The 18,772-nt window shown below is 54.4% G+C and overlaps 1 long non-coding RNA gene across 2 annotated transcripts; it reads right to left on the bottom strand.

The window, feature by feature from the left end:
* Positions 1-3,706: 3,706 nt before the first annotated feature.
* LOC114485212 (uncharacterized) lies at positions 3,707-14,005 on the bottom strand. 2 transcript variants are annotated; one of them, XR_003678696.2, is made up of 3 exons: positions 13,891-14,005; positions 13,426-13,570; positions 3,707-3,848 (listed from the first exon to the last, which is right to left on the bottom strand). It is a non-coding gene; the product is annotated as an uncharacterized lncRNA (long non-coding RNA). The 2 variants fall into 2 exon arrangements; XR_008616773.1 differs by lacking the exon at positions 3,707-3,848 and adding an exon at positions 11,154-11,208.
* Between the last annotated feature and the right edge of the window lie 4,767 nt (positions 14,006-18,772).

Raw genomic sequence — 18,772 nt, 5'->3', positions numbered from 1 at the left:
CTGGACCCGTGGGCCATGGCCGCTGGGCCTGCGCGTCCGGAGCCCGTGCTCCGCAACGGGAGAGGCCACAGCAGAGGGAGGCCCGCGTACCACCAAAAAAAAAAAAAAAAAAAAAAAAAAAAAAAAGTATACACGATGATTCCCATTTGACAGATGAGTAAACAGAGGCTCAGAGAGGTGAGGGGTTGTGTCCCAAGCTCCCCAAGATCCCACAACTAGTACGTGTTTAAACTGTGACTGGGGCCTGGTACCCGCCGGTGAGCGTGTCAAGCACATCCAAACCCTTCCCACTTCACCCCGGGCCCGGGAGCCGTCCTTTCCCCCAGGGGAACTCACCCAGCCTAGGAGGGGGCCTTTGTGCCACTCTTGCTTCGCAGTGGTACCATTTCTCACGCTGGTGGAGGCTCCCCCCTGCCCCACCCAGGGCAGTTCTGCCTTGGAGGGTTCAGCCTCTCGGCGTCCCTGTCCCAGCCAGCCTGACTCTTCCCTGTTCCCTCTGACTCCGGCTTCCTCCTTCTCGGGTGCACAGTCTTACCGTCTCCAAGATCCGCTTCACAACCCCTTGCCTTGAGCAGGAACTCACGCCAGGTGTGTTGAAAGGGGCTGCCCTGTCTACTGATAGAGCCAGGGATGCGGCAGTCACCAGAGCACAGAGGTGCAGAGCCTCCATCTGGAAATCAGGAGCCAAATTCTGCTCTGACTCCTAACCAGATGCACGGCCTCCCTGGATAAGAAATCAGTTTCTTTACCAGCAAAATGGGGAGAAAACCCCTGTCCCGCGCCCCCCCCCTTCTCCCAGGTGCTCTGAGGTTCGTGGTGATGAGCAAAGGATGGATGTGTGACAGCAGGGCCGAAGGCAGGGACCCTTATTGTCAAAGAGGAGCAGACGGAGGAGCCTGCAGACACGCTTCCCCGACCTCTAAGCCTCTGGCCAAACCTCATGCCTGACCTCGTGCCGAGGGGGACTCTGAACTTCCTGAAGTTCTCCCATGAGCACTTGGTCTTGCCCCCATTTTACAGATGAGGAAACTAAGGCAGCGAAATAAAGCAGCTCCATCTGGCTGCTGCACCCAAACCCTGTTCTTTCTCCATTGACGGGATGGTTCTCTGCCCAAACCTCTTTTACAAAGGGCAGACATCCTAGTTCCCTCTGATGACAGGGGCAGCTGGCTCAGCCTGCCCAAAGGCTCCCTGGCTGGTCAGGAGCCAGGTCCTTATGAGAAAGAGCAGAGGCCCTGGCTGCGGGGGCTTACTAAGCCAGCTGGGTGGGTATGGGCCTGCTGGCTGCAGGGTGAGCTGGCTAGCGGGGGGCAGCTGTGGATATCCTGTCTGGAGACAGTGTCTGGCAACGATGTGAATTGTTCCCAGGGAACAGCTGAGAGGATGAGAGGGCAGGGGCAGCGGGGAGCTAGAACAAGAAGTCACTGAAACCTGGGGCCTTCCAGAAGGGACGGTGAAAGTACAGGAGATAGCGGAGGGCCTGGCTGGATGTCTCAAAGGGCAGGTCATGGGCCCCCTACATCAGAATCATCATGGGGCCTATTAAAACTGCCAATTCCTAGGGCATCCCTACCCCCAGCCGTTGGACCAGACTCTCCGGAGGCAAGGCAGAAATTGACATTTTAAATAAGCTTCACTCTCATCCACATTGGAATATGAGAACCACTGCCTTATGGGGTTAACTTGGCCAGAACAGGGGTGAGGGTGGCATGTCCGCGGCAAGGCACACCTCAGGTGGATCCAAACGCAAAAGCAGATAAAGAGGAGGGGGTGGTTGCTTTGAAGGAGAAGCTCAGATGATGACTGGCCTGGCTCCCCGGGGTGTTAAAATGTCCCCAGACCTTCCTCACAGCCTCCCTGCCACCCCACACCCCTAGTGCTCTAGCCTCGTCCAAAGTTCAACAGTTTCAAAGAGGCAGCCCTGAAATGAAAGAACAAACACAGCCTTTGGCAACAGCAGATCGGATTTCCAATCTGGAGCCGCCAAGGCCCAGACATCTGTGTAACCTTGGACGGGTACTGTGGGTCCTTGTAATGCGGCCCCTCGGGGTCTGGGGGAGGATTAAATGGGTTAATGGGCATGAAGTAGCCAAGTGTCTGTTGGTTCTCAGGGACCAGGGTTCCTTCCTCTTTCCTGTTTCCTACAGAGGAGCCCCTCCCCCGCCCAGCCCCCTTCCCTTTGTTCCTTTCTCTGTTATGCAACGAAAGTTTAAATTATTCCTGGGTTTGGGGCCTCTGCAAAGCCAATGGGAGGGTGACTCTGTCATGGGAGGTTTTGGAAGCCACGTCTTCCCTGCCTACCTCCGCATTCTTGTCCACGTCCCGCTAGGTCAGGCCCTCCGCCCCTCTCCTCACTATTGCCAAGAGCCCCGTGATTACGTTCCCCATATCGCCTGGCTGCTGCTCCAGCTGTTGACAAGGCAACCAGAACCCAGTGACAGCCATTGAGAAAGAGCCTCTGAGGAGGAGCCTGCTTGGCTTCCATTTACACTCAGTTCCGCAGCACTTCCTGAGAGCACCTACCATGGGCCTTAGCAGACATGGAAATAAGTTAGAGCTGGTCCCTGGCTTTAAGGGGCTGGTGGTCTCCTGGCCAAGACAGAGAATCTACTGGTCTAGTTGAATGAGTCTCAAAGTATGGTCCCCAAACCAGGATTATCAGCATTACCTTTGAATTTGTTTGAAGTGCCACGTTTCAGGCTCCTTCCAAAGTCTACTGAATCAGAAAATCTGGGGGAGAGGGGATCCTGAAATCTGGCTTTTAACAAAAGCCCCCCAGGTGATACTGATGCAGGCTGAAGTTTGAGGACCACAGATCTAATTAAAACCTCACCCAATCCCAAGAGCTGGGGTCTATTCTTCCCGTATCGCAGATGAGGGACCGGAGGCCCTGTCCTGCTCTGTGAGCAGACTAGCTGACAGCTTACGAAGGGTTTGGATTCTCAGGTCCCTCCCGGTGTCAAATTCTACCTCGGCAGCACCTGTGATAAGGTAATGAGCAGATATACTTTTTCCTGGATCCTGGCTGGAGAAACATAGAGGTATCTTACACTGTGTCCAGCATGGTGGGGACAGAGTGACAATATGCAGGCAGAAATGAAAACCTCACAACGGGAGCAGAGAAGAGCTGGGAGTAGGGTCAGAAAGAGCAGCAGCCCTGGTGACAACCACCTGTCCCCAATGTGGGGACACTGAGCTGACATAATGCCCCCCAGCCGAGGCCGTCCAGGCTTCTAAGCCCGACCCCGATCCCGAGACCTTCTCTCCTGTGTTCACCCACCTGCACGCTAGGTTGGTCTCTTTCCTCGCTTTTGCACCCCGCAGACTCTCAGGGTCCCCTCTTACACAGCATCTGCCTGAACACCCGCCTCCCTAAATTTGGAATCGCCTCTTCGGCAACAAATGACTTCCAGCCTCTCTTTGCCCACATCCCGAGACTGGGCACTCACTGCCTTTTCAGGCAGCCCATCCATCTGTGAAAGCTCTGACGGGCTTAAGTTTTCCTTTGAATGCGCTGACATCCATCCCCGTGTAATTTCCACCTTTTACAGTATGAGTTAGTCTAATCCCCTGTAACAGAGGTTACAGGCTTATTTTAAAGTAAGAATATCTATCCCAATTATTTCCCATGAATCTACCACCCACCTCTGCGGATAAACAAGGCAAGTAGAACATACCAACCCATTACCTTGAAAACAGTAGGAACAACAAGATGAGATGAAAGTAGAAAGGGGCAGGAGGAAGCACAGGAGGTGGTGGAGGGAAAGATCGCTGACTTGGAGCCTCCGTCTGGCCACTTCCTCCCCAAGAGACACTGGCAGGACCTCAGCAGTTTTCACAGGAGTCCCCTTCGAGAAAAAGAAAACGATTTTCCAGAACTTGTTTCATTTTGTTGAATAAAGTCACAGTTGGACGGTTTGTAAGGACAGAAAGGTAAAACTCACTTAGGGCATCTTCAGCGATCATTTCACATATATTATTGTTTTCAGCAAATGGGGATCTGGAAACTTAAGCGACTTAGCTTTGTGGAAATCTGCCTCTGACTCTGGGCCTCAGTTTCTCATCTGTAAAATGGGGGTGAACCTAGCCACCTTCCAAAGTTGGTCTGAGAATTAAACAAGCTAACGGAAGGGGAAATCATCTGCTGAGATAGTATTATGTACTCTGATTTCTAAAGATGAATGCTTGGAGTCTGGGTATGAGGGAAACTGGTTGATGGTTTCTATCGAGGGGGAGAGGGGCAGAAGTGAATCCCAGCTTAGCATTCTGCCTGGGGGAGACCACAGCTGGAGCTCTGGGACAGAACCAGTAGAACCAGTGAGTTTGGAGGACAGCTCTCTAGAAAACGACAACGGAACATCCCCTTGTCGCCCATCACTGTTTTGGGGTTTTGCTTTTCAGGCTTATTTTTCACAGGATTCTTTGCAAAGTGGGCCTCAATGCAATTTCTTGGGTGAGGGGCTTTGCCCACATTTGGGATCAGAGAGACTTTTTAACCCCAGAGGTAGCTCTTCAGGGCCTGTGAGAGACCCTTCGCTTCTGGGGGGTAGCGTCCCACGAGGAAGGAAAGCCTCTTATGCGGAGCCAGGGGGATGATAACAGGATTATTTTAATCATTTTAGCAACACTGGCTCTGCCAAGTCTGCCAAGAGAAAAGGATGTGGTAGGTCAGGAAATTAAAACAACTCTGGCCTCATTCCCCAGAATGTGTTTTTCAAGAGGGATGAGTGTTTAGCAGGAGAAGGAAGGAGCCCTAGAAACTCCCTCCTTGCCTTGGTCTACCCCGCCTGCCCGTGGCCACCGGCCCTGCTTTGCAGAGGGTGCCTCCTTTGTCGAGGTCATCCTCCTCCCCTTTATTTTTTATTTATTTATCTTTTTCGATCAATATTTATTGAGCACTTATTCCCCTTTATTTTTATTTTAAAAATATTTTTTCCTTCGGCCATGCCACGCAGCATGCGGGATCTTAGTTTCTCGACTAGGGATTGAACCTGCGCCCCTTGCAGTGGAAGCGCGGAGCTTTAACCACCGGACCGCCAGGGAAGTTCCCTCCTCCCCTTTATAAAAGGTCTCCAGAGAACACCCTAACTCCTGGCCTAAGCCGGGTACCTGGGGGCCCCCAGTTCCAGACGCTGCTGGTGCCCACCTCCCGGAGAGTCCAGGAGCCTCCCAGGCTGCAGGTGGCACCCCATCCACCTCTGTAGGGCTGCCTGCAAAGGAGACTCAGTCTCACTACCTACCGCTTCCTGTGTCTTCCAGAGCAGTGGCTTCCAGACTATTCGGCAGAGGAATCCCCTAGGCACCATGCATGCCAAGGAGTCCCGTTCAGGAGGCCAGGGGCCAGGTAGGTGCACATATCTGCATGCTGCTGGTGGCCCAGGAAGCACAGAGCTAGAGAAATTTGGGGCGCCACGCCCTTCACAGGCCAGTCCTGTACCTCCCCAGCCGTGCAGCCTTGGGCATTCCACACCCCTTCTCTCCGATAAAAATGCCTGCCCAGCCTGCCTCCGGGGAAGAGAGAAGATGGCCGTGAAGATCTGGGCCCCGGAAGGCCCTGAAAAGTTACCCAAAGTCTCCAGTCCTTGGCCTGGAGGCCCAAGGCTGGAAGTCAGAAATGGCTGCAGGATGGGACGAGGGTGAGGGCAGATGGGGCGGAAGATGGAGGAGGGCGGGGCACCCACATCCAGTCCCACCACGAACTTAAAGCAGAGACGGTCAGCCCTGAAGAGTCTTCAGGATCATCACAGGCAACCTCCGCATGGTACAGATGAGAACACTCAGCCCAGAGAGGTTGAAGCACTTGCCCAAGGTCACAGAGTGAATGAATGGCGGGGCTGGGACTAGAGCCTTCGGTTCAGCATCCCTATCCAGGACCTGCCCTGCTGCACCCGTAGGTCTGGACACAGGTGGGGGATAGGCCCCCCACCAGCTTCTTCCTCCCCACTTCCCTTACCACCCCGCAGACTGGGACAGGACAGAGGGCAGGGCAGAGCCCAGCCAGCTACTCCGTACCCTCACTCCTTCTGCCTCCAGCTGCCCTCAGTCTCGGTTTTGGTTGACCTGCCAGGAACAGGCAGCCTGCTCTCTGCCCTCCTTGCCCTGAACCGGGCTTCCCAGGAGGGCCAAGGAGGGGTGTAGCAGCAAGACTGCCACCTCCAGTGCTTAGCCTCTGGAGCCCTCCCCCTCCATCCTGCCCTGCCCCATGCTGAGAAAGCACCTACCTGGGCAGCTGGAGGTGCGGGCGCCCTGGCCAGGGCCAACCAACTGGGGCAGGTCCTGGGCTGAGGACCGTCCTGCCTTCCCAGGGCTTGAGCCCACGGTGGCCTTTTATGGGACAGAGAGGTATGCTGTGAGGGATTAGGGGTGGAGCCTGATGTATCCGTATCCGTATCTGAGAAATGCCCCCCACCACCACCGAGTGCCCCTGCCAGGCACTGGAAGCAGAGGCTGGAGCTGATTCCCAGACAGCTTCCGCCCTGGCTGAGACCCCGGCCCCTTACAAACAGCACAGAAGCCCCATCCAGCCAGGCCCGGGCTTCCTGGGGGGCTGGTCAGGGCCCAGGGGAGTGAGGCCCATTCGGGAGACACACCCTCCCCAGCTCCCTGGGGTCCTGTCTTGGGGGGACTCAGACCTTTGCATGAGGAGCCAGACAGACATGACAATTCCCACATACTCTGGGAGCTTGAACAAGTTATGCCATCTCTGGGCCCAGTTTCTTCACTCTAAGATAGAAATAATAACACTCACTTCATAGGATTGACCCAGGACCTAGCACATAGCTACTCAATCACTATTTGAAGGAATGAATGAATGAATAGAAAGATGACTAGGTTGGGAGGGGTCTGGAGACCCATCCTTAGCAACTTTATTTCCTCAACACCTCACCTTGCTTGATCCAAACATGCCAAAGTCTCTCCCCATTTCCCAGCTCCATCCATAAATGTCCCCCACATCCTCTCATGGTCAGGCTGTGACTCCCTCTCGTTCTGGCTGGTTGCCTCCCAATAGCCCCCGTGCCCAGGTGGTTTCCCTGATGGCGACTGGCTTAGGAGTGACACATGACCTGGCTCTGGCCAATGAAGCGGGAGGGGAGGTCTTCTGGGAGGCTGCAGGGAGGGAGTTCCCGGCTCCCAAGAGAAAGATACTAGAGGAAGTGGCCCCTTTCTGCCTCTGGATATTGTCATGTCCACTGGTGACATAGGAACTCGTGCAGCCTTCTTGTGGCCATGAGGGGAACTGGCCAGAGGACAAAGCCAACGATGGGGGTCGTACAGCAGAAAGTTCCTGAACTGCTGGTCATACCACACCAACTGCCCAGCTGCCTCTGGACTTCTCTCTGTGGGAGATAATGAAGGCCCTCATTTGTTAAGCCAGTTTGAGTTGGGGTTTTGTTACTCACAGCTAAACGTGTCCTGCCTGATCTCTCTCCAGCCCCTACCTGCATCATTCCCAGCACTAGTCAGCAGATGTGCCCAGTCCTGGCCTTTGTTGTAAGGACCCTGAGATGAGCCAGACTCTGTGCCTCCCCTGGGAAAGCTCACAGCTGTGAAGGGTGAGCCTGGCAGGTAATTATCAATAGATGGTTGCAAGCTTGTGAGCAGAGGCTGAGGGTATCTGGGGAGGGACAGGCTAACTGTCCTGGGCAGTTAGAGAAGGGTTATGGGATATGGGTTTTGAAGGATGCCTAGGGGTTTTACAGACAGACAAAAAGAATGTGCTCCAGGCAGAGCTAACAAGGTCAATGAAGGGGTACAACTTTGCTTAGAGAACATTGGTGAAGCTCAAGTTAGGTCCATTGAGGAGTGGTGAGCAGGGGCTGGGTGTCTCGCCCAGGAATCTGTGTATCCTCGGGCGCCAACAAAATTTTATGCACTCTGTACATTTTGGATGAGAAGAGCCTGGGTGCTCAGGATTGAAGTGACAAAGATCTTACCCGGGTGGGAACAGAGGGGAGAAATGGGAGAACTGGTGAAAGAGGTGTTGTAGAGGCTCGATCCTGGGCTTTGGTGACTGAAGGAGAGAGTGAGGGTGAAGGGGGAGGGGAGTGTGATGGCCAGATTCCTGGTATATGAGGGAGAAGGGGTGGTTGTATAAATCTTGAAGCAGGGGACTGTGGTAGCCAGTCTCCAGGATGGCCCCCAATGATCCTGCGTCCTGATAGTCACGTCACGGTGTAGTCCCCACCTACACTGTGCCAGGACTGGCCTACGTGACCAGTAGAATATGCAGAAAGAATGATCTGTGACTCCCAAAACTGGATCATAAAAGACATCGTAACTTCTGCCTTACTCTCTCTTCCATCACCAGCTCTGGGGGATAAGCCAGCTGGCACATTGTGGGTACATTCAAGCAGCCTCACGGAGAGACCTATGTGCTACAGGATGGAGCCCTCTGCCAACAGCCAGCAAGGCACTGGGCTCTCCCACCAACAGCCATGTGAGTGGCAAATGGAAACAGATCCTCTGGCCCCAGTCAAACCTTCAGATGACACCTTGGCTATAACCTCAAGAGAGGCCTTGAGCAGAACCACACTGTGAAGTTGCTCCCAAATCTCTGACCCACAAAAACTGTGAGATAATAAATATTTGTTATTTTAAGCTGCTAGATCTGGGAGTAATTTGTTATACAGCAATAGATGATATTGGGACTTAAGCCATCAAGATCTTATTTTCCTACCTGTCCTCCCTAGAGTGAGGGAAGACTATTATGATCAATGGGCGAGGCACTCCCCAGCCCACATGGTCCACACCTTCATCCACCTCTCTTTACAGCTTGCAGACTATTTTTACATGAGCAAACCTTTCACTGTTGCAACCAACCCCAGGAGGTAGTTATAATCCCTGTTTTACAGAGGGGGAGACTGAGGCTCAGGGAGTTGGAGTGACTTGCTGAAGATTACACAGGTTGTCAGTGGCAGGGCCTGGACCAGAACCAGGTCTGTTCCCAGGCTCTGAGAGGATCCGCGTCCTACCTGATGTAAAGCAAAGAGTGTTGCCCACCATCCAGTTCTTCAAGGATCAAGTCATTAGCCTCTGCAGTCGCTGACCTACAGTGCACCCCAGAAGGAATTCAACAGCAAGAACAGGATGAGGCACTCTGTGCTTTGAAAAAACAGGCCCCTTAGACAGTTAGATACATCTCAGGAAGAATTTTAATGGACCCAGATTCTTGCACCTTCCCATACATAGAAAAAGCACTAAAATCATTAACTGAGATATCTGTTTCTTTTTTTTTTTTTTTTTTTTTGTGGTACGGACAGGCTCCAGTCGCGCAGGCTCAGCGGCCATGGCTCACGGGCCCAGCCGCTCCACGGCACGTGGGATCTTCCCGGACCGGGGCGCGAACCCGCGTCCCCTGCATCGGCAGGCGGACTCTCAGCCACTGCGCCACCAGGGAAGCCCTGAGATATCTGTTTCTTGCGACTAGCAGTGACCTTTTACCAAAAGGTATACTTGCGTGCATGTATTCTGCAGCCAAAATCATATGTACATGTATCCTGGCTTCTTCCCCACTACCCCTTCAGAGCAGTCTCCTCAGAACTACTGAGAGGCTGTTTCCCGGGCTCGAGTCTTCAGTAAGCCCCCCGAATAAAAACTGAAACCTACAACTCTTAGCTTGTGTGTTTTTCTTTTGGTCAACGGTGAGCACACAGTAGGCCCTCAGCACAGCCTGGGACCTGACCGGCCAGGTGAAAAGGCTGGAGAGCCCAGCCACAGGAGCCTGAGCTGAGGGAGCTGCTCCAGCCTCCCAGGACATTTCCAGGATGGTGGCTCTATTAGTGGTGGCCCTGGCTTTTACAATGATCTTGGAAGGCCTGCCTGGGTCAGATGGCACCCCCTGTATTATTAGGTGGCTCTTCAAGGAACCCAGCTTCCTCTCCTCTCTGAGACTCAGCTCCAGGCCTAGGAGCCCTTGAGGCCAGGGACTGAGGGGCTGGTCGCATCCTTTGAGAACCGCATGAGCAATGAAGGAGTCAGGGAGGGAGCCCAGGAGCATCCTTACTGGGGCTGAAGGAAGCTGGCGCTGCATCCCTTACCTTGGCCTCAAGTTCCACATTTCATCACAGAGCCCTTTATGCTATACCAGATGGGGGGCCACGAAGAAAGAACCCTCAAGGGACTTGTGGGTACACAGGGAAACAGGCAGATACCCGGCAGCCTGCCAAGCAGGACAGGAGGTGCTGTGGGTTGTATGAGAGGCCCTGGAGTGGGAGAAGCAGGGTGGACCCGACACCAACTCGTCAGTACTTCCAACCCACAGGCAAGTGTGGGGAGGGCTACATGCTTGTCTCTGCCGGTGGACATGAGGGGCTTGGTCTCAGCACTGCCCTTCTGGAAAGTCTGATCCATTGTTCCCAACATCTCCATATAGCCCACTGGTCCTCCTGGTAATGGCTGTTACTCACAGTGGGGCCTCTCTCCAGCCTCACTCTTACTCATTCTGCAGCCAGAAAGCCGGTGAGGCTCCCAGAGTCATCTCATCCCATTTTGTCCAAGCTTTGGCCCCAGGAATAGCCTCTCCCCTTGTGGATAAGGCCCCACCACCCACGCCCACTGAAGAGCCCCTGAACACAGGTGAGGGCGCTTTGTGGAAAATAGCCCTAAGTAGATTTAGCAAATAAAAATACAGGCTACTCAGTTAAATGTGAATTTTAGATAAACAATAAATAATTTTTAGTATATCACAAATATTACAAGGGACTTAACTTATACTTAAAAACTATTCATGATTTATCTGAAATTCAGTTTAACTGGGTATTCTGTATTTTACCTGGCAACTCTAGTACTAAGCCTCTGAAGTCACTGCTGTTTCCACCTCCACCTGGGAGTGGCCTTGGTCCTCAGAAATCTTAAGTTAATGGACACTTACTGGGCTCTGACTCACTGCCAAACACCCTGCTAAATTCGAAGGCCCTGAAGACGAATGGGGCAGGATCCCTTCTCTCAAGTAGGGAAAGGAGACACGCAACCAAATAAATTGTAAAGTACTGGGTATTAGGGAGGCACTCAACTGCCAGCAACAGAAAACCCAATCAACAGTGGCTTAAATGAAGAAGGCTTTGTTTCTCACACAAAACAAGAAGTCCAAGTATGTCTGCTGCTAGTTTTGGCTCAGCAGTTCAACAGTATCAGAACCAAGATTTCTGTAATGTCCTTGACTTTTCCCTCATGGTCTCAAGATGGCTGCCATGGCTCCAACCAACATATCTGTGTTCAAGATGGAATAAAGAGTGGAAGGCAAAGGTTTTCCAACCCTGCCTCCTGCAATAGATTTATATTCATGTCTTATTGGGCAGAATTGGGTCATACGGCTACCTCTAACTGCAAGGGAGGCTGGAAAAGTAGACCATAGGATTATCATAATTGGATTAGATCCATCCCAATGTACTGCTGGGGCTGGGACCATTGTTTCCCCAAAGGAAGATGAGGGGAGAGGGCATTGGGCAGGCCCAACTGGTCTAGCCATGTGTTCCAACAGAGGTTGCACTAAGTGCTAAGGGAACACCCAAGGATGTACTGACATGCTCTACCAGAGGGGTGGTAGTCAGGGAAGGCTTCACGGAGGAGGTGGCTTTTGAGCTGAGACTTGTGGGATCATTGGGCATTTGCCAGGAGGAGAAGGGAATTCCAGGCAGGGAGGACAGTGCAAATAACTGCAAGGTAGGCACGGTGACTGCTGCAGCCAGGGGTGGATGGAGCTCTCAGTGAGGCCATCCTGAAGGGCCTTGATGGCCATACTAAGAAGTTTGTGCTTTACCCCAAGAACAGTTTTCTGTCATCTTACTCAGTGTCTCAGTGGCATTTGGCCCCTTTGAATGCCCCTCCACTCTCGCCTTCTGTGGCTTGTGACCCTCTGGTGGCCTCTTCCTCATCTCCTGCTCAGGGTCCTTTGTGAACTCCTGCTCCTCTACCTGGCCAGCCAGGGTCCTCGATTTAAACCCCCCACTGAACCATGTTCATTTACCCCAGAGCACTTGCCGTGGTTGGTAATTAGATATTCATTTGTGTGGCTCTGTGATTACTGGCTTTCTCCCCTCCAGCCTGTAAACTGATCCTGTGCACCCGCGCCTGGCACATAGCAGACCCTTCCTAAACATCTGTTGAATGAGCTGATGAACAAAGGGTAACGTGTGTGATGGCGGGGGGAGGGGGAGGGGGGGCAGCATCAAAGGGGTGTGAGCCGGGAAGAGCTGTGGCTTGTTTCCTTGTGTTCCGGTCACTCCATTGGCCACTGATCAGAGGGGACAGGAATGGGGGGTGAGGTACAGGCAGGCTGGAAAGGGGAGACCAGATAGGATGCTTTCAGGTCTTTGGTTCTGCCTCTGAGGACCCCAGACCAGTACGGGTGGGCCCCCATTGAGGCAAAAAGAGATCTGATTCCCACCTGGTGTTTCTCATCTCTGGGCATCTGGCTTCTTCCTTGCAGGAAGAGGATGGTAACACGCAGCCGCCCCTCCCCGGCCAGCTTGGGGCGAAGGCGGCCGAGAACGGGACAGCATGGTTTTCGAGTGGGCCTTCTTCCTGTGTACACAGCTTTCTCAATGCACCGGCGGGTCCAGGGTGGGGCCCACTCTCCATCCTCAGACACCCAGCAATTCCCAGCAAAGCCCTGAACAAGGGACCAGAGCCTGAAGAAGGGTGGCACCTTGCAACTGTGTTTGCTTCCGAGCAGTGATCCAGACCCCTGGAGAGGTGAGGTCTGTTGACACCACTGCCCCCATCACCTACCACCCTCCCAGAGCCCTCAGGGAGGTACAGCCTGCAAAGGATGACTCGGATGTCGTTGTCCGAGTGGGGGTTGGAAAAGAATTTCCAAGCACAAGGCAGAATGAAAGGAAGATAGAGTTTCTTAAAGAGAAGGGTCGCTGCAAGGACTGCGGGCCGACTTCCTGGTAGCCAGGGAAAGTCGACAGTGAGCAGGGGTTGCTGGTCTGGCTTTATCGCCAGGGAACCTGCAAGTCGTCTGCTGACTGGGCAGAGCATGTATACTTTCCGTGTGCTGAGCGGGAGAAGAACACGGCAAATGTCTTTCCTTATATGGGATGGGAAAGGGACAGGGCATGCTGCTTGGGAGGGCTCTGGGACATTGCAATGGTCACATTGTGACAGAGTGATAGGAGTCCCGTAAATCTTTGCTCCAGAAATATTGGCTCCTTGAGTTTATCTTGTTCTTTGTCCCTGGAGCACACCACATCGGGTGTAGGTGGGGGAGGGAGGAGAGGAGAGACAGGCTGGCTCTAGGTGTAGTTCACACAGTAGGGAATAGACAGAAGCCGAGCAGTGGGGAGAAATGCCCATTATGTGGACGAGGCCCAGGTAGACCGTGATCTGCCCCAAGTCTGCCCAAATTCTCAGAGAGTTAATGGTCTTCGGGACCCTACAGCACATCAAATTCAGCCTTCACAGCACCCCTTGTCTGCTCACCTCGGTGACGGGACCACACCGTCTTCTCAGGCAGCCGGTTCATCCTCAGCTGGGCCCCCCTGGCCGCTGTACCAGTCCACGCAGCTCCCAGAGCAGGCTCCGCGGCGGGCAACATGACCTTCGTTTTGCAGTTGAGTGACCTGAACTGGGAGGCCAAGGTCACACAGTGAAGCTGGCCTCCTGAGGACCATGCCGGTGCCCCCCACACCCGAGAGCGGGCAGCACCCCTGTGGTCCCTCCCTCTCCAGAGCTCAGCCCCGCCTGGTCAGCCCCTCCTCCACCTCTCCCAACAGAAGACACGCTCACACGCTCACACACACTCACACACTCACTCACACGCACACACACTCACACTCACACACTCACACACACACACTCACACACACACACACACTCACACACACTCACACACACACACTTGCAGCACCAAGTTCTGCCGCAGAAGGAGCAGACACCCTGGCATACCTTTCTGGTTCTCCCTGTCCTGTACTAGAAGCTGGCCCTTTGCCTTCCACAGGCTTGCGAGGAAACTTCTGGACTTCTCCCCAGGACTTTTCCTTGCGTCTCTCTGTGTCCCCATCTGGGCGCAGCCCTATCCACTCTAAGGGGGAGCACAGCTAGGCTCTCACTGCGGAGGAGCGGTGAGACCAGGAGGGGCCAGCGGACCCGCAAGAGAGGCTCAGCAGGCTGGGCAGCAGCCAGGAATTGTGTCCCCAGCTGATGACGACACTCCCAGCGCCGCCACGTTGCAGCCGAGTGGACCCTGGCCGTACCCAGAGGGCTGGCACAGAGGTTAGAACCCAGAGCTTTGGCATCTGTCTCCTGGGTTCCATCCTCGCTTCTTAATTGTATGACTTTTGATGATTTACTTCGCTTCTCTGCGTGTCGGTTTTACTATATGACAACAGCGATGAGAGTCATTCCTACCTCACAGGATCGTTGCAATGATTAAACGAGTTACTACATTTATCCAGCAAATATTTGTTGAGTGCCTGCCGTGTGCCAGGACTGGGAGAACAAGAATAGTTCTGGGCACGGGGGATAACGTTGTGAATGAAACCAAAGCTCTGATCTCATGGAACTTAATTTTTTTTTTTTTTTTTTTGGCCATGTTGCACGGCTTACAGGATCTTAGTTCCCCAACCAGAGATGGAACCCACGCCCTTGGCAGTGAAAGCATGGAGTCCTAACCACTGGACCACCAGGGAAGTCCCTCATGGAACTTTATATATATGTTGGGAAGGGGTTCTGTGCGAGGGAGGGGCTCCTGAGGGGGGGAGTTCTCTGACAGGGGAGGGGGAGTGAGGTTCTGTGAGGGGAAGGGGGAGAGTGGGCTCCATGCAGGGGAGGGGTTCATGGAGGAATCCGGTCCCCCACCCCATTCACACGCATGTACACAAATGCACACAGAAACACGTGTACATGCACACGCATGCCTGCACATACACACACTCAGAGCTCTGGGAAGACCCAGGTCCGTTCTGCCACATCCAGCAGGTATTTTGGCCACCCTCTCTGCAAGCCCCCTTCCTGGCTGTGAGCAGGGCAGGATCAGTGGGCTGAAGACCTGGGTGCTCAGCAAGACTCTGCTTTTACTGGCCAAGTGGCTTCCTTCCCAGAGCCTCGATATGCTCATCCATAAAATGGGAGTGAGAGTCCCTGCCTCCCAGTGTGGGGTGCCAGGCTCAGGGACCCTGCAGGGCGGCGGGGGAAAAAGAAGCCAGGTCTCACCGTCCTCTGCCCTCACTCTGACCTAGCTCAGCCTCTCAGGACAGGTGAAGGGGGATGGGCCCGGCTCCCGAAGGCTGGAGAGGGCTGGAACTGTTACCTAATGCCACCCGGAGCCTCCCAGTGCAAGTCTGAACCTGACCCCGTCAGACCCTGGTTCTCAGGAAAACTGACCCTCTCCCAGGTGCAGAAGCCACCAGAAGGGCCTGGCACCCTTGAGAAGGGAGGGGTCCAGGCCCTACGGAGAGACACGGGCTTCTTCCATCAGGACTTGGGACTGCAGCATGAAGGCTTAAGGCCAGACTCCAAGCAGAGAGTTCCACCTCAAACATCCCAGAGGGCTGGCTGAACACCAAGGGGGATTGAGCCACACTCACTGGAGAGGCCTGGGTGGAGGCTGCCGCAGGGCAGGGCAGGACCCTGGCAGTTCTCACTCATGGGAGAAAGTCTCTGGGGGTGAGCGGGATGCTGGGGTGTGGGATTTGCCTCTACTCCCTGTGCAGCCCTGGGAAAGGCTTCTTTCCTCTCAGGACCAGAGGGGATCTAAGGGCCTTTTCCACACAGCCATCAGTGCCCCTAGGCCGAGCCAGCCTGGGAAAGGACCTTTTCCACTGGAGAAATGTCTAATAGGCAGGGTCGCCCGCACCTTCAAACCTACCCACCTGCTCCCACGTTGAACACACACAACGATGCATCCACCTTCCAGCTGCCCGAGCCACCATACTCATACACACACTCAATTGCTCCTCCGCCCATCCCTGGGTTCCTCCAGGGAAGGAAGAGTGACGGGGAGGCGATGCTGTTACTGGGGCCTACCGCCCTCTCCCTCAGGCCCCAGGGGAGGTCCTGGTCTCTCCTGTCCCTCCTCACATCCCAGATAAGGAGAAGGGATACTAGATTAGCAGGATTTGACACCTGCAGTTGAGGCCAGCTGATTTCTCTTACAGCTGGGGACCGGGAGGGACGTGGGCTCAGCGCTGCCCCAGCAGCCACGGCCGAGATGGTGGAGAGTTTGCCTCACCCTGGCAGAGCCCTCAGGAAGTGAGGGCTGAAAAACCCTCCTTTATTCCATTTGCCCACTTCCTCAGACAGCGGAGAGGGGAAGAACTTGGGGCAGGTGGGATCTGGGGAGTGGGACACCTGGGCTCCATCCTTCCATGTGGGGAGCCTGGCTCTGCCCTACCTCACTTGTAATGGCAGGTAACACTTCTGTGCACCTGGAGCCCTGGGAGTTAACAGAAGAGGGACCACACATGGGAGTGGAGAACAACAAAGAACAGACAAGAAGGCTCAGGGGTTTTAGATTTCTTCTCTTCCAGCCAAAGGAGTGCCCTGACGGCATGGTGGGGGGGGGATGGGGGAGGTGCTGCCCCATCAAATGGCCAGGGAGATCCAGAGATCTGGTGGCTTCGGCAGAGAGCTCAGGCACGTGGAAGGGCCAGCTCTGCCCATCCCTAAATGTCCTCCTCCAGCCCCGTGAGCCCTGGGTACACGAGGAAGGCAGGGGCAGCCCCAGGGGAGAAGCCCGGCTTCAGCCATGCGAATTTGTGCAGCTCCCTTCAGACCCCTGCACAGTAACCCAAGCAGGGAAACCCACAGAGGTCCCCACCACCCACAGGATCCAGTCCAGACTCCTTAGGCTGGCCCTCAGGGCCCTTCTCACCCCGGCCACCATGGCCTCTCCACATCGATCCCTTGGTGCTGGCCCCATGGGCCCTTCCATACCACACTTTCTGGGCTGGCCAAGTATCTTGGCCCAGGCTGTCCTCTCCTCCTGGAATGCCCTTCTGCACGTTCTCTTCTGGGGAGGCCTGCCCTCCAGGCCAGGTTCGGAGATTACCTCCTCTGGGACACCTTCCCTGGGTGCTGTAGGGCTGGCTGCTCCCTTGTCTGTGCTCTGCCTGGGGTGAGCAAATGTCTCTCCCAGAGCTGGGGCCTCCCGGGGTAACTGTGGTTTCTGTCTCCCTCATCAGATGTCGATGGGAGGGGACCGTGGTCCTCTTTGTGCCCCAGCCCCTGGCATGAGGCCCAGGATGTAGCAGATGCTCAGTAACTATTTGGTAAGGGAATGAATGAATGAATGAATGAATGAATGAATCCTCCCGGGGTAACTGTGGTTTCTGTCTCCCTCATCAGATGTCGATGGGAGGGGACCGTGGTCCTCTTTGTGCCCCAGCCCCTGGCATGAGGCCCAGGATGTAGCAGATGCTCAGTAACTATTTGGTAAGGGAATGAATGAATGAATGAATGAATGAGTGGGGGCGGGCACTGTGCCCTTGACAGTGAGCTCTCTGTGGGCCAGGTGGACAGGTCATCTGGGCTCAGAGCACCAAGCCATGAGCATGGGTGTGGCCTCCCCAGCCCAGGCTGCCCACATGCAGATTCCCAGGGCAACAAGCATCAACTGAGCGCGTACTGAGTGCATCACCCCAGGCCATTCTCCTCCGTGCTCCACCCTTGCCACCTGGCCCTCTGCTCTTGTCCCTCTGTCCACCTGGAATGCTTGCACCCTGATCCTCTCATGGCTGCTCCTTGGATTCCATCAAGTCTCAGCAGAAAAGTCACCTCCTCCAGGAGGCCTTCCCTGATCTAAGGTTACCCCTCTCTATGCCTCATTGTCCTGTCTTAATGCTCTGCACCACCCTATCACTAGCTACTATTTTCTGTTTATTTTTCTGTTTGCTAATTGTCTTTCTCTCCCTGCCTGCCCCTGACACACAGATTATTAAACTCTTTGAAGGCAGGCGTTTGGCCACCTTGCTCTCTGCTGCATCTCCACACCTGGAATAGAGCCTGGCACCTAGTAGGTACTCAGTAGATGTTCAGTGAATGAGTGAAGGCAGACTTTGGGGATGAGAGCCCAAGCCAGACAGTTCCCGTTTTCATGGAGTCTGAGGTGCAAAACACAGGCACCTGCTTGGAGAAGGCCACCTGAATTGGTGCAATTTGCCACAGTTGATAAAAGCCTTTTCCCCACCCCTCGAGTCAGGCGCCTCTGACAACCTCCCTGAAGATAGGGATGACTGTTTCCACTTGGCAGGTGAGGGAAGGAAGCTCAGGTGAGGATGTGTGCCTTGCCCCCAGGTCAAACACTAGAAAGAAGCATGGTTTGAACCCCCCTCCCTCTTTATTATCTATATAATCTCCCTGTGTGGTGCAGGGAGATTCTCCCTGAGAATTCTCCCCGAGCTCGGGGAAGGCAGGTGACTTGCCCAAGGCCTCATAGCCAGGAGAGGCTGCTGGAGCCTGGAGGCCCCCCTCTGGCTTCTGATCAGAGCTCCTTCCTTGGGCTCAATTTATAATTCCAGCTCTCCCTTCCCTCTCCCTGGGGCCCGGGGCTGAAGTCTGTATTCTTCAGAATCTGGGTTCTAGCACCATCTCTTTCCAAGGCCTCAAGCCGTCTCTGCCTCATGACCTCGTGACTGCAAAATCACACGGCCCTAAATGGCACATCCACTCACACCCCTGCCCGCAGTCTACCTCCCTCTTCTGGCCTCCCTACTTCCGGTAGGGACTCAGTCACCTGAGTTCAAAATGCCATTTCTCTTCTACTCACCTCTCCCGGTTCTGTGCCACCGAATGAGCACAGGATGCTGTGGAACTGACCACGTTGTTGGTG

The sequence above is a fragment of the Physeter macrocephalus genome, unplaced genomic scaffold (genome assembly GCF_002837175.3).
Source record: "Physeter macrocephalus isolate SW-GA unplaced genomic scaffold, ASM283717v5 random_523, whole genome shotgun sequence".
Lineage (NCBI taxonomy): Eukaryota > Metazoa > Chordata > Mammalia > Artiodactyla > Physeteridae > Physeter > Physeter macrocephalus.
Note: the sequence above shows the minus strand (reverse complement) of the source record. Positions and strands in the feature narration are given on the sequence as shown.